General features: G+C 42.7%; 1 long non-coding RNA gene across 1 annotated transcript; it reads left to right on the top strand.

Moving 5' to 3' along the window:
* LOC110399149 lies at positions 581–25,818 on the top strand. The gene is made up of 6 exons (XR_002438922.1): positions 581–758; positions 853–908; positions 1,141–1,247; positions 15,972–16,060; positions 18,835–18,939; positions 20,563–25,818. It is a non-coding gene; the product is annotated as an uncharacterized LOC110399149 (long non-coding RNA).

The raw sequence follows: 27,426 nt of genomic DNA, 5'->3' as shown, positions 1-27,426 counted from the left end.
GACTTTGGATTTCATTTCAACTTTAGAATAGAATCATACAATCACAGAATCATTAAGGTTGGAAAAGATCTCTAAGATGATCTAGTCCAACAGTCCACCTACCACCATGCCCACCAAACCATGTCCCTAAGTACTGTCATACCAGCCTGTATCACTACCACATCTACACGTTTCTTGAACCTCTCGAGGGATGGTGACCCCACCACCTCCACGGACAGCCTGTGCCAGTGCCTCACCACTCTTCCTGAGAAGAAATGTTTCCTATTATCCAACCTGAACATCTCCTTGAGGGAGAGGCAACAACTAGAGGCCATTCCTTTTGATCCTATTGCTGTTACCTGGGAGAAGAGGCCCACACCCACCTTGCTACAACATCCTTTCAGGTCGTTATAGAGAACAAAGGGAGTTGTAGAGAGCAACTTTGAATTCAGCTGAGTTAATTCTCAGAGACTCTGGCACACATGAGTTTGTGTACTATAGAGATCAGCTGCAGGGGTTTCCTGCTTGGAGGTAGAGGATACTGCACAGCCTTCCTCAGTTGACTCATTGGCAGGAACAGGATGGGAAGGTGAGAGGGCAACTTGAGCCTCTCCTCAGGAGATAGGATAGAGGGCTCCTGGTCAACTTAATGGGAAACCTGAATGAACGGATGGAACCAAACCACCTGGTTATGCTCCATAAATGATGGGAGCATGAGCAATGGTCTACCACAGTGCTGTTGGCCTGCCTCTTAGACACCAGTCTTCTTCAGCCTGTCAGTCAGTGCCTTGTGTCTTGGCTCTGCATGCTGGATTTCACCTCACCCTGCAGGAAAAGGTGTTCACTGCTCTTTTTTCTCCTTTGCCTCTGCAGCCTTTCCTCTTCTCAAGATGTTATGTGCTGGGGTTGTGCTATCCTCCTGCAACCAGGTGAGTAAGAGAGAGTTAAAGAGATGCTAGAGGTTTGGGTAGCTTCACAGCTGCCACACACCCTGGCACAGGGAGGTTATCATGGAGAGGTATGACTGTGGGTCAGTCCTCATCTCTGAGAGATGCCAGAGAATGAGTGGTGGCTGCTCATAAGAGTGGTGGCAGTTTATGCAGCACAAAAGTAGGCTCAAATGTGCACCAGCACTGAGAAAATACTGTGATGGCTCTGCAGGAAGGATGCTTTGCTGGATCCTGATTCACACTATACAACTTTCTAGAGAACAGTGCTGGAGACAGAAGGAGCCTGAGGCCTGGCAGTAAATCGCCCAGGAAACCTCTGTGAGTAACAATGACTGGAGCTTTGATCCACTGATCTGCCACTGCAACTCTGAGCTCTGCTCTCTGTCTTTCACCTACTCCCAGCCTCCATTCCCCTGTTCCTCATTTCCCCTTCTTAAGCACAAGCTGTAACCTCACCTCAATGTGACTCTGGTGGTAGGCTGCAGGGAAGTGGAAAGCTTCAGCCCAATTTCTTGTGTCAGGTTAGAAGGGACTGTCACTCTGATTGGTGCCGTGACCAGACTTATCAATACAAGGAGTGTGCTGCTGAGTTACAGATAACCTGAATTTAAATAGACACATGCACAATGTGCAGCATCTGTGAGAAGCCCTCATCAGCCCTTCAAGCACTGCTGGACACAAGAGACCAGCACCTGCATGTGGTGGTAGATAAATTACAAGCACCAGCACTGTCATCATTTGGGCTGCTCTGTGCTTTCTGTCCTGAAATTCTCCAAATAGTTCCTCTACACTAATAGGTTCAAAATGTCTTGCTGGTAAAATATTCCTTTTTTCCCACTATAAATGACAGAAGTGGAAAGTATATATGCTACTGAATTTCCTTCCAGGTGTCTTGTAGTTTAATTAACCCCAAGTCACATTTGAGTACCTTCTGAAATGAAGACAAGATGCTAACCCACTTGCATAGGAAAAAGCTTATGCAGATAATTGCTTCTGGGTCTCTTTCAATATGGGAATAGTGTCTGTCAGACAGCTAGTGACTTTCTTATGTATTTCTAATGAATTATTGTTTTCATTTAAATTATATACAATGATGATATAAACTGATGTGCTTTTGAGGATTTGAGCCCCCCAAATTACTGCTGGGTGAGATACATACCACAGGGAAGTGTTCAGCATACTGAGGGCCACCTGGCTCTGCAGCATCAGGCTGAGAGGGACTGGTAGAGGTCTCCCATGGGAACAGCAGCCCTCACCTGCCTGGAATTGGCTGTGCATCTCACCAAAAGCAGTAGGCAGCACTTGGCAGGATATGCCCATTCTGAAATCCTGCCAGAAGGAGACAGGAGCAAGGAGGTTCCTGGCTCATCAAGTGACTGAGTTTGCTGTGGAACTGAGCCCTGGCTTCCAGCCCCGTGCTTCCTTGTCAGCCATGCACTTGAGGCCTTCAGGTTCCCTGCTCGTTGCCAGCCCTTCTGGGGACAGTTTTCCTGATTTGGAGCTGACTATTTACCTCCCAGCCAACTCTGCTAACTGGTTAATGCCCAACCTGTACCTAAATCAGATTTCAAGTTCAAACAGTCATCACCAAGGACATAGCTGCTGAAGAGTCAGAATAAGAAACAGGTGTAAAGCAGAACACCAGATAAACATCCTCAGACTCTGACACATGAGGTTTTTATAACCAAGACTATTTACAGTGAGATGTCAAACGTCATCTGAAGATGAGCAAGTAGTCTTGCAACTAAACCATCGTAGAAAAAGCAGCTGAAAACACACACGAGATCCTCTGAGCCTGGTGATTTGAACGATGGCTTAGAACAGACGATATCAGTCTGAGAGATTCCATCCCTTCACTTCCCAGGTAATACGGAACTGCAGTATCAGGAAAGCTAGAAAAAAATCCAACCTGACTTGTTTTTTGGTGTACACAAGATCCTACTGCCTTGCCTTGCACCTGCAGCGTGTCCTGGGCTTTCTCTGCCTCTGGTGGGATTTTCCTCTAAGCAAGCTGCACAGAGAATTTGTCACTCAGAAGCCCTTGCTGGGTACAGCTGGTTATTGACAGCAGTCATTGCAACCTTGAAATCTTAAGGAGTGACTCTTTCTGTATAGCCTACACATAGAGGATATCTTTGAGTAGATCAAACTGAAAAAGTCTTACCTCATTATGTCTGCACTCACATGTAATTAGTGAACAGCAAATTCTGGGCAAAACACTTTAAGCTCAAGGTAAGGCTGTAAGTATGCCTGTCTGTGTTTGGGCATATATGCACAAAAACATTCATACAGATGTATATATCTAGAGCATTAAATAACTTGAGCCTCCAGCGTGTTCTCTGTGGGAGAGGCAAAGTATGGAACAGTGTGCCCTCACATGGGGCTGCCTTAGCTCCTCTATGTACATACAAATAAGCTAACTCAAGGCTTAACTGGCTTTAAACCTTGTGCAAAGCTGTCAGGAACAATTCTATGGCTTCGTAACTGTAGTTTAATAGTACCAGTATCTATTGGCTGTCTTCAGTCTAAATAATCTTAGTGAGGTTTGCTGCTAAAATGTATGGCGTTGCTACTACTTGCTGGCAGCACATCTGAATTTCTTGTTTTCATTGCTTGATTAATAGGCAACCTCAGAAGGTGGTCAGAATGTTTCTGTTTGGTGCAGATCTGCCTGCAAACCCTGAAGGTGGAGATGGGGAACAGAACTGAGTCTGCCATCGTGCTCTTGGCAATGGAGCAGACTCACAGCCTGGGTACTGCAGCAGCAGCAGGAGGCAAGTGTGTCTAATTCCTTTACAGGATGTGATTTCCATGCTCATCAAACAGTGGAAACTGGAATAAATAGAATTAATGAGCTCTTGGACCATTGCGGGAAGTGTCAGTCGAAGTTCCTAGAGGCAGAAGCTGCACTTTTCCAACCCATGTGCCCTTGAGGGAGACACTATCTGTGAAAGGGAGGACAATCTTGCTTGAATTCTACATTTTCTCCACCAGTCTCCTACATCAAAGGCTCATGAGCAAATGAGGAATTAGATTGGAAGCAAAGGTGGGAAGGAAAGTGTAGCTCTCCCACTGGGCAGAGGAGTGCTGCAGAAAAACCACTGCTGAGCCCAGTGCTGCTCAGAGCTGCTATAAGTGGTCTGTCCAAGGCACCTAAAATTGGTGCAGTGGTTGAGGAACTGCTGAAGGGTGGTAAGGTCAGGAAACTAATTGTTTATGCACATAAAGCAGCATGAGCTGGTGGAGCGTGCAGGCAGAGGACAAACCAACCCTAAATGTACCTTCTTGCTGCTACTGCTGCTTTGAAAAAATAGAGTCCTCATGGATCACCCCATGAAGACTGATTAATATTCAGAAGCAATCATAAAGGAACACAGATGTCTGGCAATTACATGGAGAAGAGCAGGATGCAGAGCAGAACCCTGAAGCAGCTGTGCACATCCATCAGTGGCTGCTGTCTTCCAGCTTCCCTTCCTCTAACCTCAAAAGTATATATTAGCACTATTGGGTGACAAAACTCACAAGCGTCCTGTTACTTCAGAGTCTTGTTTATGTCATTCTCGCACAGGGACCTATCCAGTCAGTTCTCAGCCCCTAAAACCAAGGGAGTGTTAAGTGCTGAGGTCACCCCCTTCCTTGCTGAGCAGCAGTGATGGAGTTGGAAGGATCCAGATGTGGGAGCTCAGTAAGTCCCTCTGTGAGGAGAGAATGTATAGATTGGCTGTTGCCCAGAAAAAAAAGAAAAAAGATGAAGCCCCCAGGGGAAGCATTATTCACTTGCTTATGTAATTTCACTAGGTGCCTCTGGTTTTTGGGTTATCAGGCAGCATCTTTGCTATCACCAGGAAGGGCTTTTTCCACAAAGCACAGTGGAGCTAATCACTCCTGCATTCGAAGAGAAACCCCGTATTCAAAGAGAACTGAAAAAAAATCGACAGTGAAGTTCATTGTTAGACATGATGGAATGGAATTTAAAGGTCCCTTCTAACCCAAACCATCCTGTGATTCTATGATACAGGAATGTCACCTTCCCCGTGGTCCTGTTTTTTGACTCCCCTCTAAGCTTCTTCCACTAATTACCAATTAGACAGGCTGCTGATCCCGGTGATCTCTCGCTCGCACACAATATGGCTGTTTTAAAGCTTCAAATGCAGAGATAAGAGGCTCTGTCCTTTCCGGCCTTGTCACTTGAAGAACTGGTGATGTAGCTTTGAGCACTGGGCTGCTCGTTGGACAGCAGGCCGCAGCTTACAGCGAGCTTTGGTTTTGCGCATGAGGTAAAGGGGAGATTTTTTCTTTGCAAGTTACAGAGCTTCTGTAACTCTAACACTAACACGGCCCTCTCCCCTAGAGCCAAGATGTGGATTTCAACCTCCAAATTCCAGCCCTGATTCTGGAAATACCCACTAGTGAGATGACAGCTACTGATTTATTTCTCTTAAAGATACAGTCTTTGTTGTAAAAGAGCCAAAGGAGATTAAAAGAAAGATTCTTTCATTAGCGTTGCTCACAGTTTATGGAAGAAATGCAATAAGTACTCTTGGAGTGAGACTGAGATTAAAATAATTTAAAAATTACTTTTCTACCTTTGAAAGCAAAAGTAATTAACTCAGAAGTGGTGGCAATATTATATCAGCTCTGAGTGGTTAGTGCATATATTTAGTACTTTAGTTGTCCAGTTATAAGAAATGCTAGGAGATAGGGTTTATAACAATCATATTATCTCCACTTCAAAGAGGTATTTTTTTTTATTATTATTATTTCAGAGAGAGTCCATGCTCACAGAAAAGTCAAGCTTTGCACAAGTCATAATTAACAACAAGGGCAAAATTAATGGGCAAAATAAATCCTTGGGAATGGGAAGATGTTAATTTCTCTGGATGTTTAGGAAAATAATTTTTTGGAGTTGCATTTGCTGAGATGAAGCCCAAATTCTTGTCCTGCTGTCAAAGACTCCTGGAAGGAACAGTGCAAACTGAAGTACTTTTCCTGTTCAAAAAGCGTTAAAAGCATCATCTCACTGTGCATTCGTTATGTTTTGTAAGTCGCATCAGGGTTTCCTATTCTGAGATAAAACTTCTCTCTTTGGTCTTCGGTGCTTACTGTATGCCTTGTATAAATACACATCTCAGTGGTTCTGAGCCAGGTAAGAATGAAGTTCAAGTGCCTATTCAGCAGAGGCATGTGGTATGCCACGCTGGAGCAAAGAATTGGTGAGATGTACAGATCAGCTTAGTACAATGAGAAGAAAATAACTTACAGCCTCTGTGCTGCAGTAGTACGGGCAAATCTTCCCAAAGCACAGAAATGGGGCTGGTCCTGCTAACAGTAGCCACATAGGAGAAAGAAAAAGCAAAGCTCAGTAAATGAAGTTCAGAGTCATGAGTTAACTGAAGTTGGAAAGATACTCTAGAGGGCATCCAGTCCAAACCTCCACTTATAAGAGGCCTAATTAGAGCAAGTTATTTATGGCTTTGTCCAGCTCCAAGGATGCAGATTTCACAAATTCTCTGGGCAACGTCTCAGATTTTGATGATCCTTATGATGAAGAAGCTTTTCCCGCATGAAGTCAGAATTTCTCATGTTCCAACTTGTGCCTACTGCTTCTCCTATCACAGCATCTCTGCAAGAAGCCAGGATCCATCTCCTCTATGCCCTCCCATTGTAGACAGTGGTAACATCTCATCCCTTCTCATCTTAAGGCCAACAAAATCCAGTTCTCATAGCCTATTCTCATATATTACATGCTGCTGCTCCCTAACCATCTTAGGGCTGAACCCAATGTTAATATCTTTTATTACTGAGGAGGCCCAAACTGGACACAGTACTCAAGAAGCAATGTTAGGAGGGGTGAAGGACCTGTTTCTGCAGCTGGTGTTTCATGTTAGCCAAGAGATTTCCAGCTCCCCTGCTGGTAACATAGGCCTGCAACCAGACTGGAGATCCCATGCAGAGTGCAGTATTTCAGCAGGAAGGCTTAGAGAAGAGAATGAGATTTGGCAGGTCATTAACAAAAAAATAGGTGTATGTGTCAGAGCAGGCACAAGTCCAAACTGTCACCAGAGACCTGGGGCGGGAGGAGAAGCGGCTGCTGGGGTGCAACAACACTTAAGGCCAGAGAGTGTTAACTAAGGGCTGGTTGTAGCCATTTTCCCTGTCGCTGTCCAACCTTTGATGGGTTGTGGCTCTTGAAGGTGTGGGTTGCAATGTGGGAGCATGGAGGCCATCTTTCCAGGGCAGGTGAGGGAGCTGCGCAGGGCTGATGGCAGCAGGAGGTGTGACTTTCCTTGGGCTGGTGGCTTGCTCTACCATGGTGGCAGTTGAGCATATTCCTCCTGAGGCACCAAGTGAGTGGGCGAGCAGGGAATGAACCGCTGAGCTCATATGGGGTTGATTGTACGAAGCATCTGCTGAGTGCTCCGGCTCGGAGGCAGAAAGCTGCACAGAAGAAAACGCGAGGGGCCCAGGAGCCCCCACTCCTCCCTCCCACCCGCCCACCATGCTGCTGCTGGCAGGCAGCAGGATAATATCTTCACGTGGCTTGGAACAGATTGTTAAATGTTGTTAAATGGCTTAAAATTCTCAGGGAGATTTGGATTAAAGTAGTCTTCCATTCCTTTTGCTGTTTATATTTGCAACTGATGGATTTTTTTTTCCCCTTTGCTATCAAGTTGTGACTTTCCATCTATTTCCATGAGAAATCACTCACCCTAATTATAGTACCATTTATCAAAGAAGTAAGGGGTTGGCAGTGAAAGGTTTTGATATATTGTGCACATGTATACATGCATCCCATTTTATTCTGAATGGACCATTCCAGGCATGTGAGAGGCCCAACTCAGAAGCAGATACCATCACAGCAAATACATCTTAACAACAAAGCCCATGCAGCCAAGCCCCCATGCCCAGACAGCTGAGCTATTGGGAACAGCTCCCATCCTGTCACTCTTGACACATGTAAGTGGGACAGTTCTGTCCGTATCCATCTCTCAGCCGTCAGTTCTCATGCATTCTGAGACATCTCAGAGTTACAGCTCTGCCATTTTGCTTAGTGCTGACTTTGTGGAGGCACTGCACTGCTGATGAACAGCTGAAGTTGGGACACCAAGTAGCAATTCACTGTAGGTCCTGTACAGAAAATATCTCCAGGCTGCTGGACTTGAGTCCTAGTAGATGAGCTGGAGGCTGCAGGTTGGGAGCTTGTAGCATGAAAATGATTTGGTACTCACAGGGGGGGGGGTGATAGATTCACTGTCTTTTAGAAAGCTATAGCTGCCAGATGCAGCTCATGCTGGGTCCCAGAGGACGAACATGAGTCACTTGAAGAGCTGGAAACTGGTGCCTCCCACCGCCAAACTGCTGACAAACCCTGCTACGTGCAAGCAGAGCTGTCCTGAGCCTCAAAAGGCTGCTGAAACTTTCCAAGACAATATCCAGAGGTCAGCAACAGCCAAATCATAGTAACAAGAAAAGAAGTTAGCATAAAAATATGAACCTTACTTTTGAGAAAACCCAACTGTATTCCCCCAGAAAGCACAACCTGTAATGCTACAAGAGGCTTTTTGACTGCAAGTCCACCTTAATAAAAACAAGACGTGAAAGTAGTGAACAATAACGATCATTACAAACCTTTTCACATAGAGTAAATGTGAATAATAAAATGTCTGAGAGCTGTGCACACAATTCACCAACGAGGAAACAAACGGCTGATGGAGGAAGATAAAACATTAATGATAAAACCCTGGGTTTAAGGATTAAGGGCAAGAAGGCATTATTAAAGTATACTGAGACCTAATGAAATCCTTGCTGTAGCACAGAACAGGATTCAAAGGGACATCTTGGATCATCAAATCCTACTGCTATCTGTAGCAATGTCATATAATCCTCTTCATGTAATTATTAGCGTTAATCTTAAAGCAACTCTTTTTGTACCCAGATTGAAGTGTGGTGAGGCATCAAAACCATCCTAGAACCTGATAATTCAATTGTTGATAACCTTCTTGTGATTTCACACTTAGATTTGTTCGCTGGCATTTCATACGCATTTTCTCAACAAAAACACTGCTCACAAGGTTTGCTACTTCTCTTCCCACTGTTAGTCCCTATAGGTCCAGTGCTGAAGCAGGCTGACTTGCCAATCATGATACACGAAAAGAAGAAATGTTCATTGAATATTTATGTCCTGTATCAGGAAAAACCAAGGATGTGAGGGATGTGCTTATTTCACAGGAATGTAGAAATGCAGAAATGCTTTCTGTCTCATCAGCAGCAATGGGGGATGTCAAATAGCAAGAACTGCAGCAGTGTACTGTTTGCAACAGCAGAAAATCTGCGGCCAAGAATACTGAAAGAAGTGTCTGAGGAACTTCCAGGACCACAGACAGTAGTGATTTGTAAAACATATTGAAAGTCACAGAAAGCTATAAAGGACCAGAAATGTGCTGACATTTCACTGTTGATTAAACAGAGGACGTCATGATTTCTGAAGACAGCCCTGGTTCACATTGCTGCAGGTTGTGCCTGCACAGCTGGTCCAGCACAGCCGATGCCACACTGCTCCCAAGCCAGGCAGGGGCATGCCAGCAGCTTCAAATCATGAGCCTACACTTAAGAATGGTACTGCGATGACCTGGATATCCCACGTCCAATTACCTTGAAACTGGCCCTAGACAAAATCATGGCTAAGCAGATATGAGAGATGAGTAAATCATTAATGAATAGTAGCACAGTCAATGCCAGTCAATGCCCAAAACTATTTTCTTAAAAGCAATCAATGAAACCTCTTATAAAAATTAGTTTTCATGCTTATCTGATTAAGGTAAAGCTATCCGTATAGATCTCTGGAAATCAGAGATGTCTACTTGACAGTTTCATGTGTCCTTCCGATTTAAAAATGAAAGCAATAAAAGATGAGTATAGCCTGTACTGCACTGGTGAGATTAAAAACTGCTTAATAGCTCTCCAAGTAATTGTCAAAGAGTGTGGTGAGATGTTTTTATGGGATCCTCAAGTTCAGTCCAAAGAAGATCAAGAACTGAGTTGATTGTGCTCTATAAATACACCCACTTCTGGCAGGAGATGATCTGTCCTCTGGCTAAGTTAAGTTTGTAAAATAATGCAGCTAAGACCAAAGCAACATGAGATCCATCAGCAGAATGGTGGGAAGAAAGTGGGAAGAAGAAGAGACTCTGCACCAGGAGCAGCTGGCTTTTAGAGCAGCTCGTCAGGCATTCACCACAGTAGCAGGAGCTATTTGGAGTGCCAGGAGCAGCTTCTAAGCTTTGTGAGTTTTTCTCAGCTGTGTGTAGGGCAGCCACTGACCCCAGGACAGATACAGCAAACATCCGTGATACTTCTGGTGAGAGCGATTGCCTGGCTGTTGCCTGCACACTGTTTCCTAACAGCTGCCTGCAAACGTTACAGATTCACACTTGAATTTCATTATCTGATCCGTTGCACGGGAGTCACTCAGCCAGGTATTTGAGCATTGCATCGCATTATTTCCAGCACTGCAATTTTTGCTGGGCTACTTTGGGAAAGGAGGAATGCAATAGCACATAGCAAAGGAGAACCAGAGCAAAGGCACACTGTGAAACAGGTGGTGCTTGGGGTGAGCAGCTGGAGGCTGGCTGGGGCAGTGCTGCCTCAGACCTCGGGTCAGAATCACCACCAGCAGCTAGAGTGCTTTAGGAGTGCATCTGGAGCACAAGTTCTTCTTCCATTTTGAGTTCAAGGAACGTGTCTGTGTGCTCCAAGGCTGCTCCATGTTGCAAGCCAAAGTGGAAGGTGGGAGACAACCAGGAAATCTCACTAAAACTCTTGCCTAATCCAAACAAAAGTGCTGAAACAGACAGCCCAATAGATGCACCCACTGCTGTGTGCAGGAGGCTAAGGGAGCTGAATATTTAGGCCTATCAAACTGTAATAACTACTTTTGGCACATCCTTTCCTTATGAAAGTTGCTTAACAGGGAAGGCAATTTTTCCTTCAAGACATCACACAGATGATCATCCAGCTCTGTGAGGGTGCCAGACTGCATCCGCTGTAAAAAGATGAAGCTTCTGCTCCTCATCATACCATGGTTGGTAATGACCTGGGAAGGACAACCTTGCTCTGTCTCTCCTTTTCTCATTTAAACTGGTAACTTGAACAAAATTCATGCAGATACTACATGGCTTCTTCAGGTGGCACTGGAAGGAAATATGCCACCAGTACATTCTTTCTTGTAAGGCTGACCCTCTGCAAAAATGTTGACTCTTACTACATACAACTGTCTGCTTTTAATGCAGAATTGGTGTTGTGCATATTCCACAGGAACTTATCCAAAGCCCATGGACATCTGTGGAAACTTCCTTTATCTTTGACGAGCTCTGAACACTCACCGACCTGCTTCCCATAACCCGAAGTGTGCTGGCATAGATGTACCATGATAGCAGTTTTTTCAAAATGCCCACCAAGCTGAGGCATACAGAATTCAAGACAGAGAGGATGCAGGACAGACCTACCTGCCTGTCTCATGCATTTCAGCAAAATAAATCAAAATATCTGTTAGGAGGTTCAAGGTCGAATCTACAAAGCCCTAAGCACCTTTGAAGGTAATGGAGAGCTCTTACCACTCACTGCTCACTCTGAAGAATCAAACACCCATTAAATATCAAGGTTTAGTGAGGCAGGAAGCTGTTTTTTGAGTCATTTTCTAATGGTCATCAGTGGCTTTGATTTTCTTTACTCACTTCTGTTTCTCTGAGGGGCGAGCTGCAGGCAAAGAAACAGTGTTTGCAGTGGGGAAGCCTAGACCTTTTCACTCGGCTTAGGACGTGGCATGAATGTACTGTAATGGTAGGAGTTTGTCTTTGTCTTCAGAATTTCATTCTGGTTCTTGTTCTTTATCTGCCTGTCTCTTCTCATGCCCACTGGTGGCAAGGAGACAACATTGCAATAGCCACTGATATGGCAGGTAGGGGATGGTTACTAGCAAAGTAGCAATGACCAAAAGATGACACACTTCTCTTCATGTGTGAAAACTTGTTTTAATTATTCAGAAGCAGCACTGAAAGATCTAGCTCCAAACTGAGGTGTGAACTGTGCAGCTTGCAAGGATGCAAGCCCCCTTTGCAGTGTCAGCTTGAAAAATGGCAGCAGCAGAAGAAAACACCACAAATGGAAATGGGATGAGAGTAACTGACAGCACCATCAACCATCCGTATGAGCATGTCTGCGGCATGGAGATGGCAGCGGTAAAAACCTCCTGGTTTTTCTGATGCCTGTGTGCATGGGCTACTGCTCTCCATGTGTGTGTGTACGAGGTGCACGACTACGTTCTCTGGCCATAGCTGGCTCCCCACATGCTGCAGGGCACAAAACAGGACTCCGGTCCCTCTTCTCACCAGGTTTTCCCCTAACCCAGCCTCAGCTAGCAGCTTCAGTTACCCTCTCTACTGGTGGGTTGGCCACCAATGCCCATCTTCCCCTCCACCTTCTAATCTCAGCTGAAAACATCGCATCTTTTCCTGTGCTCTCTTAACATCCATTTTTGTAGGCTATTATTTATTATTTAAAGCAGTGCCTGTATTATTTAACTCACTGGAGCATTTGTAGGATGGGGTTTCCATGAAGCATCACTGTGCTGGGCTGTGAGACACCAGGAGGGCCACTCGGTCTTCACTAGGGCAGCTTTCTTTGGCCAAATTGTCTGCAGGTTTTAAAATGCTACCTAACGCTTTTAAAGTCCTCCAATACTTACGTACATATGTGTCTAGATGTATACTTCTGTACGTGTATGTTATGTGTTGGAAGGATGTGATAATGGCCGGATCATCCACAGAGCGTTTGCTAAGATGCAGCTTTCTGTACTCTGTGCCCCACTGCTTCCTTCATCTCCAAACCTAAATTGGCCACTTTCTACTGTGATTCAGCTACAGGTTTGTGATAACGTGTCCTTAACTTCCTGTGAATACTGACTTAGCCCTTCAGAACAAAAGACATTTGTTTTTCTTTATTCTGGGAGGAGAGTGTTTTTCCAGATGTCCCCCTCCCCTTATGGCAGCTGTTATTTCAGCAGGCTGGCTGCTCCTTCTGCTCATCCACCACTGTGCTATTTATTGAAGCCAGCTGAACTTTTGGTCTTAGGGATCAAGGGCTGCTGTATGAAGTGTTTATTTTCTGCCTGTGGTTTGTTAGCATTTCTGACTTCTCCTCTTGCCACTCCTCCTCCTCTCAATTGGCAAACGCCAGAGCCCTGGGCTATGCGTGCTCTGCAGATCTGTTTTAGTTCCCTGTCAATTATTCCTCCTTGTTTACGGTAACAGCTTATATCACATTTTATTACTGTGGCTCATGTGCCTTTCACATCATTGCTTTCGAAACACTGCATTTATTCTGAAATGAGTCTGGTTTTCAGTCTAGCTCCTCACTGTTTCCTAAACCCAGAGGGATTTTGTTGTTGGTTTTGCATTCTTTTTTTTGCTTGCTGCAGCTGTGTCCATGTTCCAGGACAACGGCTCTAGTGTCTGTGAGAAGTGTGGGATTTTTTCCTCTCTTCCCTTTCTACTTTCAAGCCTTTCCTGTATTCCTGCCCCTCCTTTCTCATCCTCCTTAGCCCTAAGTGCTGCACAGCAGAGCCAGTCTCCTCTCCCACTGCACCACCAAAGTACCTTGCTCCCAGCCACCTGTGTTACAGCGTGACGGAGCTCAGCTCCGAGCTGTTCATCGCTGTTGCATCTCCTAAACGCCCTCACAACACGAGATTGACTTTAAAATTCATGAGATTTAAGAATACACACTTTTAAGGTTTATCCACCCTCTGCATTCTTGGTCTGGAAGCACACTTAGTGGGAACTTCCATTTCCTAGAAAGGAAGCTTCTGCCTCTACCTGGAGCAAGGACAACACCAATTGCCTAGAGGGGTCATAGCTGAGGAATAGATCAAAGACGGAGTAGCTTTGTCAAAACTGAATTTATTCTTCCTGGGTTGAGAATCTTGGGAAAGGGAGTGGGGAAAAGAAAGGATATGCATGGGTGGAGGAAGTAGGAGACACTCCTGTAAGGTGAGCTTATTGCTGTTCAAAAGCAAGGGTGGCTGTCTACCTCCAAGACTTTGCTCTTCTTTCTGTAACACCAGGTAAGTTGGTTTTCCAAGACCATGACTTTGGCAAAGCTGGCAGAAAAGCTGTGATTATTTTGCCAACCTTGAGGATCTATCAACCTGGGTGTCCTTTAGAGGCTGTTCTCTAGAGGATGGTGATCCTTCTAGACCCACTTTTTTTTCCTGAGAGTGGCAAAAAGAACCAGAAAAGATATGGATACCATTTAACCCAGAGTGTATATCATCTGGCTATTGGAAGAGAAGAAAACATCTCCAGAAAGTGAGAGCTCCGTAAAGTGGGATCATACGGGAGAAGAGTAGGAAGGTGTTTGAAAATGACCTTTGTGCTCCTGAAGCTGGAGGGTATATGCTTATGTTTATATGTTGTTGTGCAAAGCAGACCATTAGACATGGAGAGCTGGACAGAAGTGCCACCACTCAGGTGGCCTTCAGTTGTGACAAAGAAAATCCAGGCAGGATCTGGTAACAGTATGGATCCTCTGCACAGCAGCAGGTTAACAGAGGCTCACAGCAGACAAGAGATCTTCAAAGAAGAGTCTGTGACACTGAGCAACATATTTGCTGACTTCTAAATGTATGTGGTTGATGGAGTCAGATCAGAGCACCCCAAAGCTTCCCATACTAACTGACGTAAGACAATGGCTGCATAGCCTTTGCTGCTGCACAGCTCCACCTAAAACATAACACTGAACTGTGGCTTGGGCTGGAGGGAATTCTAGCAATCTTCAGGATCTCAGTAGACATTGGAAAGCAGAGAAACCCAACTCTGGGGGCTTGTCTACTATGTATTCTGGCACAGCTACTCTAAAGCTGGTCTTTCGGGTCTCCATCACAGTTTTGTAGCTCTCAGTGATCTTGGAACAATCCTACATCTTTTCTGTGCCTCAGTTAGTCTTTTCTAGGAGAAAGCAGTAAATATATTCTCTTATTACAGAGGGGCTGTTGAGAACATACTGCTTCACATCAATAAATCAGTTGGAGAGCCTTCAATTACTACAGGAAATACATGCAGAGTATTCTACTTTGTTATAAGATTGAAACACTTAACTACTTTCAACAAAAAAGGCTAATACCTATAGAAAGCCTTACCCAGTAGCAGCTAGAAAACAACAAGAAAAATCACAAAACAAATCTATGAAACGACATTTTTAATATGAAGTTATAGAAAATGTGAATATAGACTCAAGGTAGTACAATAAAATGTAGACATGGTAATCAGATGAATAATCAGAACTGCTGGAGACTATTGGCAAGCATTCCTGAAAAGGAAATGTGACTTTAAGGGTTATATGTTGGGAAAGAACATGAAATAACTTTTCCTTTCAAGAAAAGGGAATACTTCCTCTCTACACAGGTAATGGAGGATGGGGAACAAGAACACGAAGGACTCTATATCAATAGCTAACAAATAGCTAGAGGAATTAATAAAGCAGTTGTTGTGCAAGCAGCTACAGCAAAATAAGGTGATAAATAGCAGGCAACTGGGGCTTATAATACATTAGGCAAACTAACTTAATTATATTCTTAGACAGGGTAGCAAGCCTAGTAGACAAAAAATACCCTACGGTAGCTTTTTGTATAGTTCCCTGAGATGTTCTTATATGTAGATTACTGAAATCTGAATGGTACTTTTCAAACTCCAGCTCCTCCAGTGTGTGCCAAATGCAGGGAAATAAACGTGGGACGCCATGCAGAGCTTTGCAGCCAACACACAGTAATTTTAAACTATACAACAGTCTTAAGGATATTTTCTCAATCTAGAAATTCAAAAGCCACTGAATGAAAAGTGGATTACACCATATCCCCTTTCATAAGAAGGATTTGAATCTTAAACTTCAATATTCCGGAGTGGCTCAAGCACCCAGCTATAAAGATGCTTCGCTATTAGGGCAGCCAGTGGAGCTGATGCACATAATCTGGGTTTATTTTGCCATCAGATGGTAGACAGCCATTTGTCGGAGGCAGAAAACTGAAGCTGTGAACAGACACAATCATCTATATTCATCAAGAAGCCTGTCACCCACAGGTGCGTACATCTCTTCTCCTTGCTGCCCGTGACGTCAGTTTCCTGCCTGACCTCTTGTGCTGAGAGTGGAATTGTTCATGCACCTTTACTTAATTTCTTGGTTTTGAGGTCACATGAGAATTAATTTTGATCCTTTTCTCCTAAGAATGTGTGGAGGAGGTGTTTGGACCCTCTATCACTTACTGGCTTCTGTTCTCACTTATATTCTATGACTTTGTATTGTATGAGTCCTTTCTTATCTTTAGGTTGAGTGATGAGGAAATTAGCCATTTCTGTGGGAGATGATGATAGACTGTCCATCACAGGAGTGTCAGTGAAGTGCAAAACTGATTATATCCCTGCATTGTACAAAGGCTGGTCAAAAATAGCCAAAGATCCAGAAGTTACTTAAGCATGGAGGTCTCCTGCCGTCCCTAACTAACGGCTCTCAGTTGGACAGGAGATCATACAGATCCTTACTATACCTGCAGGACACAAAGACAGATGAGCATGCATGACTCAGGAGGATGAGAATACACAAAGTGCAAGCTAGAGGAATGAGATGAAGTCAATAAACTGAAATTCAACCCAATAAAAATCCAGATAGATATGAATAAACATGAGTACAGAGAAATTGAAAGATCACAGAAAAAAGTCCCAGGGTTAATGACAACACAATCACGGGAAAATTGCTAGATGTGGTTGACAGGAACACATAAAATGCTGCGTTAAATGGATATTGGGATTAATAGATGTCATGACTTTAAGCGAGTAATGCAGCTGGAGAGTATTGAAGCATGTTTTGGTCAGCATAATTCAAATAATACCTAAGCCAAATGGATGGAAATGAAATGAGAGAATGCAAGAATCAGCAAATCTCAGCCCATTTTGTTTGCAAAATAACCCCCAAATCAAAACTAAACCACTCTTAATGCTGATATGAGTTAGTCTCCTAACTATGCAGTGTAGAGGAATAAGACATTGGTTCCCTCCTTGAGGAAATGGGATCAGCCATTTCTAATTACCCTAATTTGCATGAATTACACCTTCATATGTAGTGTTCTCTTGCTTTTTTTTTTTTAAAGAACAGAACAACTCATAACTAATAAAACTAATAATGCATAGTTGCTGTGAATGTGCCCATCAAAAGGTACAGGGACATAATGGGCTTTGGAGAGGGTGAATCTCAGAACTGTGATAACTGTCCAGACTGGAAATAGGGACGCAAAATTAGTTAGTGGAAGAAGAAAACTCTGCCTAAAAGCCTCTAACCCTGCACTTCTCCTGGGATGATCTCTGCAACTCCCAAGGCTGGTCTGATGATGGTCAGAGCATTTACAAAGGTGAATAGATACCTGACTGAACCAGCAACAGTGATGCAAGTTCAGCATTTTAGACAGGTGTTGACAAAATCAAAAGGAGAGCAGACCAAACCAAAAGTGATGAGCCACACCAGAAGGCACAGATTTATCTCAATTGGACTAGATGACCTTTAAAGGTCCCTTCTAACTCAAACAATTCCAGAGGTCTAGGTGCCCTTGACATCCATGTCTGCAAATGAGTGGCAACAACTGTGTTTTTCCTCTTATACAGCAGCACTTACTGTACAATCCAGAGATGTCCACTCTTGTTTCGAATGAGAGTGGAGCTCTGCCTGTGCTCCCACCTTGAACAACTGAATGGGATGGGAGAGGGAGGAAAACACCCAAAGGTACAGTACACATGGGAGAAATAAGTTCAATATGTTTAAAGTTAAAATACAAGTAGGATAATACTATAGGTAAGGATAAGCATTGTAAACATGATTGTGAAGTCTTTAATAATATTAAAATATGCTTGTTATACCGCTCATTGCAGGAGAACTTTCTGAACACGAGCTAAACACTCAAAAATATCTAATGGCAGCAGTCCAAAGCAAGGCTGACTCTGAAAGCAAACGATAAGTCAGCCTTTACTAACCTTGGCTCTTGGGAACTCCTTAATTCTTTCACTGACGAGGACTGCCCAGTTACCTACAATGCTGAAGGCCATCCATTACAAGCGAGGAGCACCAATCACCAAGGCAGGCCACAAAGTGCAGCAGTCTCCCCATCTGGGGACAATCTCCTCTGAAGAAGGGCTCCCTTTCTGCCTCACACTCACATTGGGCATCCCATGAACTCACTGTGGAGATCCTGCAGCCCTGGGACACAAGTTTTTCTGATGTTTTTCTTCCTTCCCCAGTTCAATTTGCCTTAAAACTTAAGATCTGTGCTGCAGAGCTATCTGTTTTTACATACGTATGTGCCATAGTGTCAGCACAGAAGTCGGAAGGGGTATTTCTTTCCTCAGCCCCAGCTCTGCTGGCCTCAATAGTGACTCACCTCACAAGTTTCAGCTGAGCTTCTTGTGAGGCAAGGAATTGTGTTACAAGTCCCATAGCTGTGTAGGAGACGAGAGTCTGTTATGCTCACAAGACAGGTCTTAATTACTAACTGCAAATTGTTATTTGGTGTTAAAGTGCTGGGAGAAGATAAATGAAAGCAGAGGAAACGTTCAGTGGCTGCTGAAAAAGGCCTACAACACCCAGACACAAGGAGATGTCTCATTAATTATTTGCTTTCATCCCCTTTGGGCTCAAAAGACAGCTGCAATAACATTACTTTTGTTTGCAGCTGAGTGTTCTTTTTTGACTGTGTTTTCTATTTATACCTTAATGTTTTTCAATGCGTTTCTTTTCAGTGTGGGAATTAATTGCCTACAATTTACCTTGAGCATGTAATTCCCTCCTTGTGTCAATCATTCTTGTTTAACAGTGTCTGAAAGACAGCAGCGGAAATAAGGACTGCTAAGAACACAGTGATCCTTCCAACATTACTGAGCCATTCAGGCTTACAGCTGTTGAACGTGAGCGCAAGCAGGTATGTGATGTTCAGCATTTGAATTCCACCCTGAAATAGCAGCAGTTGTCGCTGGACTGAATTCCAGAAAATTTCTCGTCCTAGAAATCAGCTTTGACATTCTGTTTTTCTGTTGTTTTTTTCTTATCCCGTATTTTCTGTTGCAAAATCTGCTTAAAGAAAGCTCAGGCCATTTGCATTTATCCAGGGAGAGAGGAGTAGAACAAAAAAAAAAAAAAAAAAAAAAAAAAGAGGGGGAAGGAAAGATGGAGGAGTGAATGAGGAATTAACAATTCACACAGCACTGAAATCTGGCAAGCTTTGGCTTATTCCATCCTGGTGGATGGCTAGCACTACTATCAGCGATTTCCCATCCAGCTAGGAAAGTTTTTTTTGTTAATACACATTGTGATTTTAATAGTACACGTGTAGGTGGTGAAGAACTGGATTTTTTTAAACTTTATAATCAAGGTGAGAGGAGGCAGGCACAGTACGTGAGAGAAACATGCGGTGTCAAAATACTCTCATCTATTATCCCCTGGGTCACACTGGCAGATCCTTCCCACCTCCCACCTACAGACTGGTCTTAGAGTTAAGAAATGTACCCAGCAGTGAGAGATTTATTTTTTATTTATTTATTGTAATAACTAGGCTAAAGATGGAAATGAAGTACCATTGATCATCGTAGAGGTTAAAAGTGGCTGCTTGTACTCTGTATCTAAAAGATACTTACATTCATGCCTCAATGTAAGTTATGCCTATGGGAAGGGAACGAAGCAGTGTTGCTCAGTACAAGATGAATATGCAAAAATGCAAAATCCACAAAGAAAAGGTAATTGGTAGTTTGTTAACAGATGAAAATACGATAGAGAACTGCAGCCTTATACTCCATTAAATTGGGTTTAAAGCACCGCCTGCTTCATCTTTGCAAGAAGGCTTTTACCGTATGCTAAGGACCACAAGAACAGCTCCAAAAGTGTTGCTTCTTGTTGCATTTCGTCCCGCTGGAAGAAGCTGCTATGCATCTTGCATTAGCTCTAAACTTGTACTGAGACCCAATTTCCACCTGAGTTTTCGGTTTCACTCTGGAGAGGGTTGCTTAAGTGCAACCCCTTCCACTTGTCATTGGTTTTTAATCTCACCAGATGTGTTATGGGTTATTTCTCTAGTTTACCAAACCAACTTTGAATGCTTTTTCTCCAGAGTGCTTGAAACCTTTTTTGCTTTTGCAAGATGCAGAAATACATTTTATTCCATCAGTTAAATCATAAATTAAGCTATTAAAATATTAAATAGAATCAAAAAGCTAGGCTGGATTCCTGAAATGACCTTTCAGTCTAAGAACAAACCATTAATAATTACTTTGAGACCTCTCTTCCACCCTGTGCAGCGTCTAAAGCCTCACTAAAACCACTGTATGTCACACCTATTGCTTCCCCCTTATCCCTTAAGCTAGACAAGATGCCAAGAATGAAATTAGATTGGTTTGGCAGAACTTATTCTTTCCTTATCCATATTAACAGAAGCATAGTGAATCCAGGTATGTACAACAAAACACTGCGAATATAACAAAATGCTCGTAGTACGAAACTCTGAGAACTAAATCATTTTATGTTTTGTTTTGTCGTATTTTTCCTCTGACAGAGTTGAACAGTGGCAAGACAGCCTTCTCAAAGCTTTCTGTATTGGGAACAGCACACTGCTTCCTTGCAGCTCTGGCGATGACTTCTCAGCACAGCAGAATAGATAATTTTGGCCCATGAGTACTCTCAGCATTACAGACGCATTTTACAATTTTGTTGCTTCTAGCTATTACGTTATTTCCATATTAGCCTCTTTCTACATACCAGCCAGAGCAAAAGAAAAAAGAAAGGCCCAAAGAAGTTGTTTCAAAAAACATTTGTGATGCAGCCAGGAAAAAACACAGGACACCTTGCCTCATGAATTCTGTATCTGTGAGTTGTGCCAGGCAAGAAACAAGATTCAGTATGCTTTTATACTTCACGTTGTCAAAACTCATTGAAAATTAATACGAATAATATTTTTAACTCTGCATGTGTATGGGAACTGCTGAGTCACGGCCTGAACCACTGATTGAGCACCTGGAGGAAAGACCCAGTCAGCCCTGGGAGCACAGGTGAAGGCAATTCACCTCTGTGACCGGAAGGGGTGGAGCCTGGCTCCACCACTGTTAGGCCTCATTTAAGGGCTGACTGCCACTAAGGAAGGATCTTTTTCTGGAGATCCCTGCTCGGTGGAATTTTTCCCTGCAAACTTATAATCTTCTGATTCGGATGGGTGATCTACTTCCCTTCCCTTGTAGCTCTTTGCTATCATGCTGTTCCTTCCACCTCTTTTGTAACGTCTTTTCCGTCATATTGATCTTTGTGATCGCTACAGCGTGATAGCAAGGGGTTTTAGATGCGGTGTTTTGTATTCAAATGGATTTTAATGTAGTATCAGAAAGATTGTGATAAAGGGCTTTACGAATCTCCTAGTATATTATGTGTAGATGTTCCTAGAAGCTGGAAAAACTTCAAAAGGAAGTTAAGGTCAGTTTAATTTAGCTACCTTTCCTAAGGTAAAAGAGCATCTGAATTAAATATAACGACCCGCCTCTTCCACGAGCAGCTTTGTGAGGTGGGATTCTCCCAGAGCTCTGAAAACAGTCTTAGGGGATTTCCTTGCTGGATGAGTCCAGTGTGGAGGTTGTATGAGCAAATGCCTTATAGGAAGGTAGATCAGCGTCACTGCTTAAGAAGATTAATTCTTTAAAAGCTACTTATGGGAGAGGTGATCTTTTATGTGTGAATCAAAAGCAATTAATTAAAATGGGTCAATTAGCCTCTCAAATACGACATGCATTCAGAGTTCTGGTTTTTATGTATTTACACATGAAACTGTAAAATAAAGGTGGGGGGGAGACCTATGTGACTCATAGAGGGCAGAATGAAGAAGTAAATATATCCTTCAGCTTCTGTTAGTCCCACGCTCAGGAACGTGTATATTCTGACATAATGGGTTCTGTCATGGGTGTGTGCCACAGCAGCAGTCTGCATCTGTGCCATCCTCTAGTGTAACAGAGCTAGAACAAACTGTGGAGGCAGGAAAATGTGCAACTCAGTGCTGAAACAAAACAATTTTTTAAGTGGAAGAGTCAAGCTCCAACTATGTGACTGAAGAGGGAATTGTAAGGAACTCAACTCTTTTTGATCTTCCAAATAAATATTGTGGCATCAATAGCATGAGAACAGAAAGTCTTTAAAATGTGAGGTTTTTGAAGGAGGCAACACAAACTAAATTCTAGCACAGGTCCCTGGAAAGAAAATGCAAACCCACCTAGACAAAATTGGTTTTGCTGAGCCTAGCCTAAGTGCAGTGATTTGAATAATGTCAGGCATGCAATATATTCTAAAGAACGGACTGATGAGACCTAGAAATCTTCTTTGTTCTATCAGTCAACTTGAAATGCATTTCCTTTCAAATGTGTCTAGAATCCACACAAGAATCAATATATGTAAATTCAGAGATGAAAGCAATAATTCATACTGGTAGGAAAGCATAATGCATTGCTAGTATGAATGCCAATCATCCTCCATAGGCTATGATGAATAGGAAGTGTACATGCACCTAATCAAAACAGAACATCTCAGAATGCACATGATCCATGAGTGAGAACTTTAGGTTTACAGTTTGCCTATAAGCACACGGCAGATACAAAGAAGGGCTATGATGCTGTATTTATGTTAACCAAAACTGGACAGTTTCAACGCTGCTTCCCCTGGCCCCAACACCAGTTTTTCCAGAAATGCTGGGCTCATAAGGAAAAGACCAGAATCTATACTGCCTAGGGTACAAGTGACTGAAAGGTAGTATAGGTAGGTTTGGGTGCATGCTATTTTATAACTGCCTGATTTTTAAAGTGTTAAGCTTTACACCAGGGCTGACAGATAGCTTGATTTACTTTATAGAAATGAGAAGGTAATTCTCAAAAATATAGAATACTGAATTACGTTAGAAAGAAACTATCAAAATGCTCCATGTTTTACTAACAATTGTTCCAATAATTGGAGCCAAAATATTAAATGCTTTTTGTTGTTGTTTTCAGAGATGAAAACAATAGGATAGAGAAGAGCATGACACAAAGTATATCCATGAGCTAGGCAAATATTTGCTAGTCATTTAGTGGCACAACAGAGGGAAAGATTTTTGAACTCTTTTCCTGGATTTGGGCAATAAAGCATAGCCTTATGAGGCAGGTGGATAAGTAAGCACATAGATCTGGTGTACCTCATCTAGAACGTAATGCTTTTGCTTGACTGAGACTTGAATTTGCAATGTGGGAGCATGGTCTCTACCAGGTATTTCAGAAAATTCCTCCTGCAGCTTCTTGGGAAACTCATTTGGCTACATGTTATCGCACCAGTCTTGAGATGTAGCACAGCTGGGTTTACTTCTTCACTGACAAAGGCATCAAGCTGGCCAAGGTTAGGCTAGACTCACTGACAGTCTGGCCAGAATGAAGCTCTGCCTCTCACCTGGACTTGTTTAAATGGCAGAAGTGAGGTAAGTGTTGAACAGGCCTGAGTCACCAGCAAATCTCAGAAGAGGTCAGCAGCAGATATTTGGGGCTAGTTGGAATCAATGGGAAGACTGAATGAATACATCAAGTTTAGAAAATGGTGCTGGTACAAACAAAATGCAGCCATTCTGGGGGGAAAAAAAAATCACTTTTGCTATTTTGAACTTCTGACTTGGAAAATAGTGCCTATCACCCTAAATAAAATATACTGAATGTAACACTAGGAAAATTCTTCAGGTTCTGACTGATGGTATAGGAAGTAGAACAGACTTTGGCAGTTGGGGAAATAAGCCAGAAAGCTCGCTTGTGTATTTTCAACAACAGCTTATATATTCTTTCCAGGATGATACTATTGGTAATCTATCTTTTGGATTTTTGGGAACATAATGTATTCATTCTCCTTTGAAAAAGGATCACCAAAAATATCACTAAACGCTCCTTGTGGAATGTGGTAAAGGGGAGCTTGATGGAGAAGGGAGAGGTCTCTGACTGTGCCCCAACAGAAAAGGATTGACTGAAACAGCTGTTCTGTGAAGCCAGCTGTGCGTACAACTTTAATTCCCCCGCTTTTATTTTAGACAGTGTAAGAGGTTTATTTCTTAATTGCTTTCACAAGATGTTAGAACTGTTTGTAACAGCAATTATGGGGCAATACCTGCAGCTGGTTCACTACAGACAACAATACAGATATTTGTTTTCTGCCTGCGGTGCAGGTTGTTCAGAATGCACAGCCCACTTGAAAATGTTTTCAGTAATCAAGAAAAAAAAAACCTCTTATTTCTGAAAACTTCCTTGGGCAATGGTTAATTGCTGCCAACACTGTCTGTGGACAAGAGTCCCAGAACACAAGACAAGGTGAGTTACAGGAATGCATCATTTATATCATTCTCAAAAATTTCAGAAAACAGAGCAGTGGTGGACTGGGATCCACAGAGGCTGAGGCTACACAAACAGAAAAGCCTGGGCTGAAGAGTTAAGCTCAGCTCTGGCTTGAGGTGAATTGTGGGCAGGACCATTTCCTTCCAGTCTTGAAGAAATAAACATTTAGAGGATTACACATAGTGGAGGAATTGCAGAGGCGCAGGCTTTGTATTTATGATGTTGCAGATCAGCACTGAGCTAACTCCCCAGCCAGAAAACACCCTGCAAATGTCCACTGCCTAAAGGCTGGGAATGAGAATGGAACACCAAGGATTCAAAGCCCTTGAGACAACTCAATCCCTTCCAATCCAGGCACTACATAGCAAATTCCCATTTGATACATCACGTTGGCAAAAAGAGAATCCCTCACTGAGAGACAGAACAAGGGCTGAGTGATAATACAGCTGTCATTCCTGGCATGAAGAAACACTTTCTTTATCTTCTAGGAGTGATTGTATTTTCACTGTTAACATTTCTGCCAGACTTCCTTTCAAAGAAGCATCGAGACTAGGGTGGAATATTTTGTAGGATACTTGCAGAGGAGACAGAATGGTCCCATCGTCCTCCAATTTTTCCCCAAAAAATTCAGAACAAAAGTATGATGGAGTAACAGAGTAAAGGAAGGCATAATTTAAGCACTGCGGTGCTTAAATTCACCCATGGAAAGAGCTAATCCTTAGACAGTTGATGGGGTGGTTTGCAGTCCCTCTGTGACAAAGGTCCCAAGCATGGCTGTGGTCAGGATGTGGACCTTGTTGAGGGGTATGATGCTGTAGAGTATTAGCTAGCTTTTTCTTCCCAGACTTCATAAAGCGGTTGAAAGTCAGATTGCAGGTAGCATTTCCTCCCTGGAGTCTTCTGATGAGGTTGTTTATTATAAAGCATTGCTTACTCTAGAAGAGACAAGCATATTGGTCCTGCAGGTCAATAGTAATGTACTTACAGATTATCTCAGTTGTTGAAAATGAAAGATGCAGACATAAAACTGAATGCCCTTAATGACAGAAGGACTGAAATACTGGGATGTGGCTCCATTTCTCTTTGCACTTCTCCTTTTCTCTCCTTGCCTTCATCTTTCCTACTCTTATGCAGACAGCTACAGTGAATTTAGTCAAATACACACTGACAATACACACTGCCAGTTACCTGCTTTTGGATGATAGTTATGTTAAGTCTAGACTTTTCTATGAAGATTTTTTTTCTTGCACAGAGACCAAGAATGTGGTATCTGATTTTTTTTTTTTTTGTGAACTGACGTTCACAATTTCAAATATTTCTTTGTTCCTATGATTCATCAAACTAGTTTGAGTGAGTGGACCTTTTTACCCTATAATTTAAAATGAAGGATTTTGAAGGGCACCTGAAATTTTCTCCAGCTTAAAAAAAAAAAAAAAAAAGCCTCTTTTCTGTGAGCATTGGAAGAAACACCGTAAAATACAAAGTGTACTGATGGCTTTTCTATAGAAGTATATACTTATTTAGTGTATATTTTTTTTCCTTTTCTAACTCCTTATGCTCTTACTTTACAGGATCCTGTAACTGAAATACGTATTCAAAGATCATGCTTCAAACTTGTAAGTCTGTGTGGGTTTGAAAGCAGTGAAGACAAGTAGCCCTAAACTAATTGAGACCTTTGTTAGTGCAGAACCTAGAAAAAAATGAACTAACAATTTGGAATACATTAGCTGCCACTTCAAATGCCACCGACAATTTGCAAAAAACTTGGAGCAGTAACAGAAAAAGGCATAAAACGTCAAACTTGTAGAAAAGCTGACAATAAAAAGAATATTCAGTGCGAATTACAGTCTTCCTGATTTGCTAAATCTCTTACTGATTCTGCTTTAATAAAGGATCTTGTTCTCTCAAGAGACTTAAATGCAGTAGATTATCTAACACACTCAATTAATGCTTTAAGTTCCTTTCCTGAAAGCATACTTGATCTAGCAGTTGGCAGCCCTGCTGCCAGCAGGGGGGTTGGAACTTGATGATCCTGGAGGTTGCTTCCAACTCAAGCTATTCCCATTCTGTGATTCCGTGTCTTGGAAATCTGTGATCTCTTGCTAATGCATTTGGGAGACTGGTCAATTTGGTGATCTGGCTGCATATAACCTGGCTTGGTACGCATCTGATCATTTTGTCAAGGACAACTACCTTTAACTTTATTCCACTGAGAACTATCACATTTTTGTAGCTTTCTTTTTTCTTAAAGCCTAATAACAAGTGACTTTGAAAAGGCATCGGCTCCTGCTGTTTTGCAGCTACTAGGGAAGATGAAAATGTTCAGAATGGAAAAGGCATTAATGAAAATATTTTGTGGGGGAAAAAAATTCAGAAAAGGTACGTACTGATCAGAAGTCAGACATATGTTTGGAAATTAAACCCTCAGGGAAGGCAAATAACAACTTTGTTTGCCAATGATCTGTGCTAGTTACTAAGACTATTTTAATGAACCACCGCACCTTCAGATACACCAGATGTCCTACAGCTTCAGCTTGCGTTAGGTACACAGGCTGGATTGCAAACCTGGGCCATTAGAAGTCCAAACAGCCTGGCTCACTGCAGGGCCTGCACCCCATGATAGGATCAAGCCTCCTCAATCTTACCACAAATACTCATAGGACAAAGAAGTTTCTGTAACCTGTACTCTTATGCTAACCTGAGGGGTTTAGTAGCCCATGGCTATATGGTATATGGCATATACTAACTACTCTAGTATTTACCCATCCTCTTAGACAGGTTTTGTGTCCCAGAAAAGGCCCCACACTGGTCATGACTAGAAATGAAGTTCTCTGAATTAGACATCCCAGAGTTTTATGTTCTTGCTTAGTGAAGATACAGCAAGTAACTGCAGGGCAGATAATAGCTACTGAGACTTTTATATTTTCTGTGGCTTCTGTTACAGCCTGTATTCCACACTCTGTTAGGAAACAGCCCTCGCTTCCAGAGCAACAAAATCTGCATCAAGTCTGACTTTTTCTTCTTTGGAGAACCTTCTGCAAGAAACA

The sequence above is a fragment of the Numida meleagris genome, chromosome 1 (genome assembly GCF_002078875.1).
Source record: "Numida meleagris isolate 19003 breed g44 Domestic line chromosome 1, NumMel1.0, whole genome shotgun sequence".
In the NCBI taxonomy this organism is placed as follows: domain Eukaryota; kingdom Metazoa; phylum Chordata; class Aves; order Galliformes; family Numididae; genus Numida; species Numida meleagris.
The sequence above is the reverse complement of the archived record's forward strand: the minus strand, read 5'-3'. Positions and strand labels throughout refer to the sequence as shown.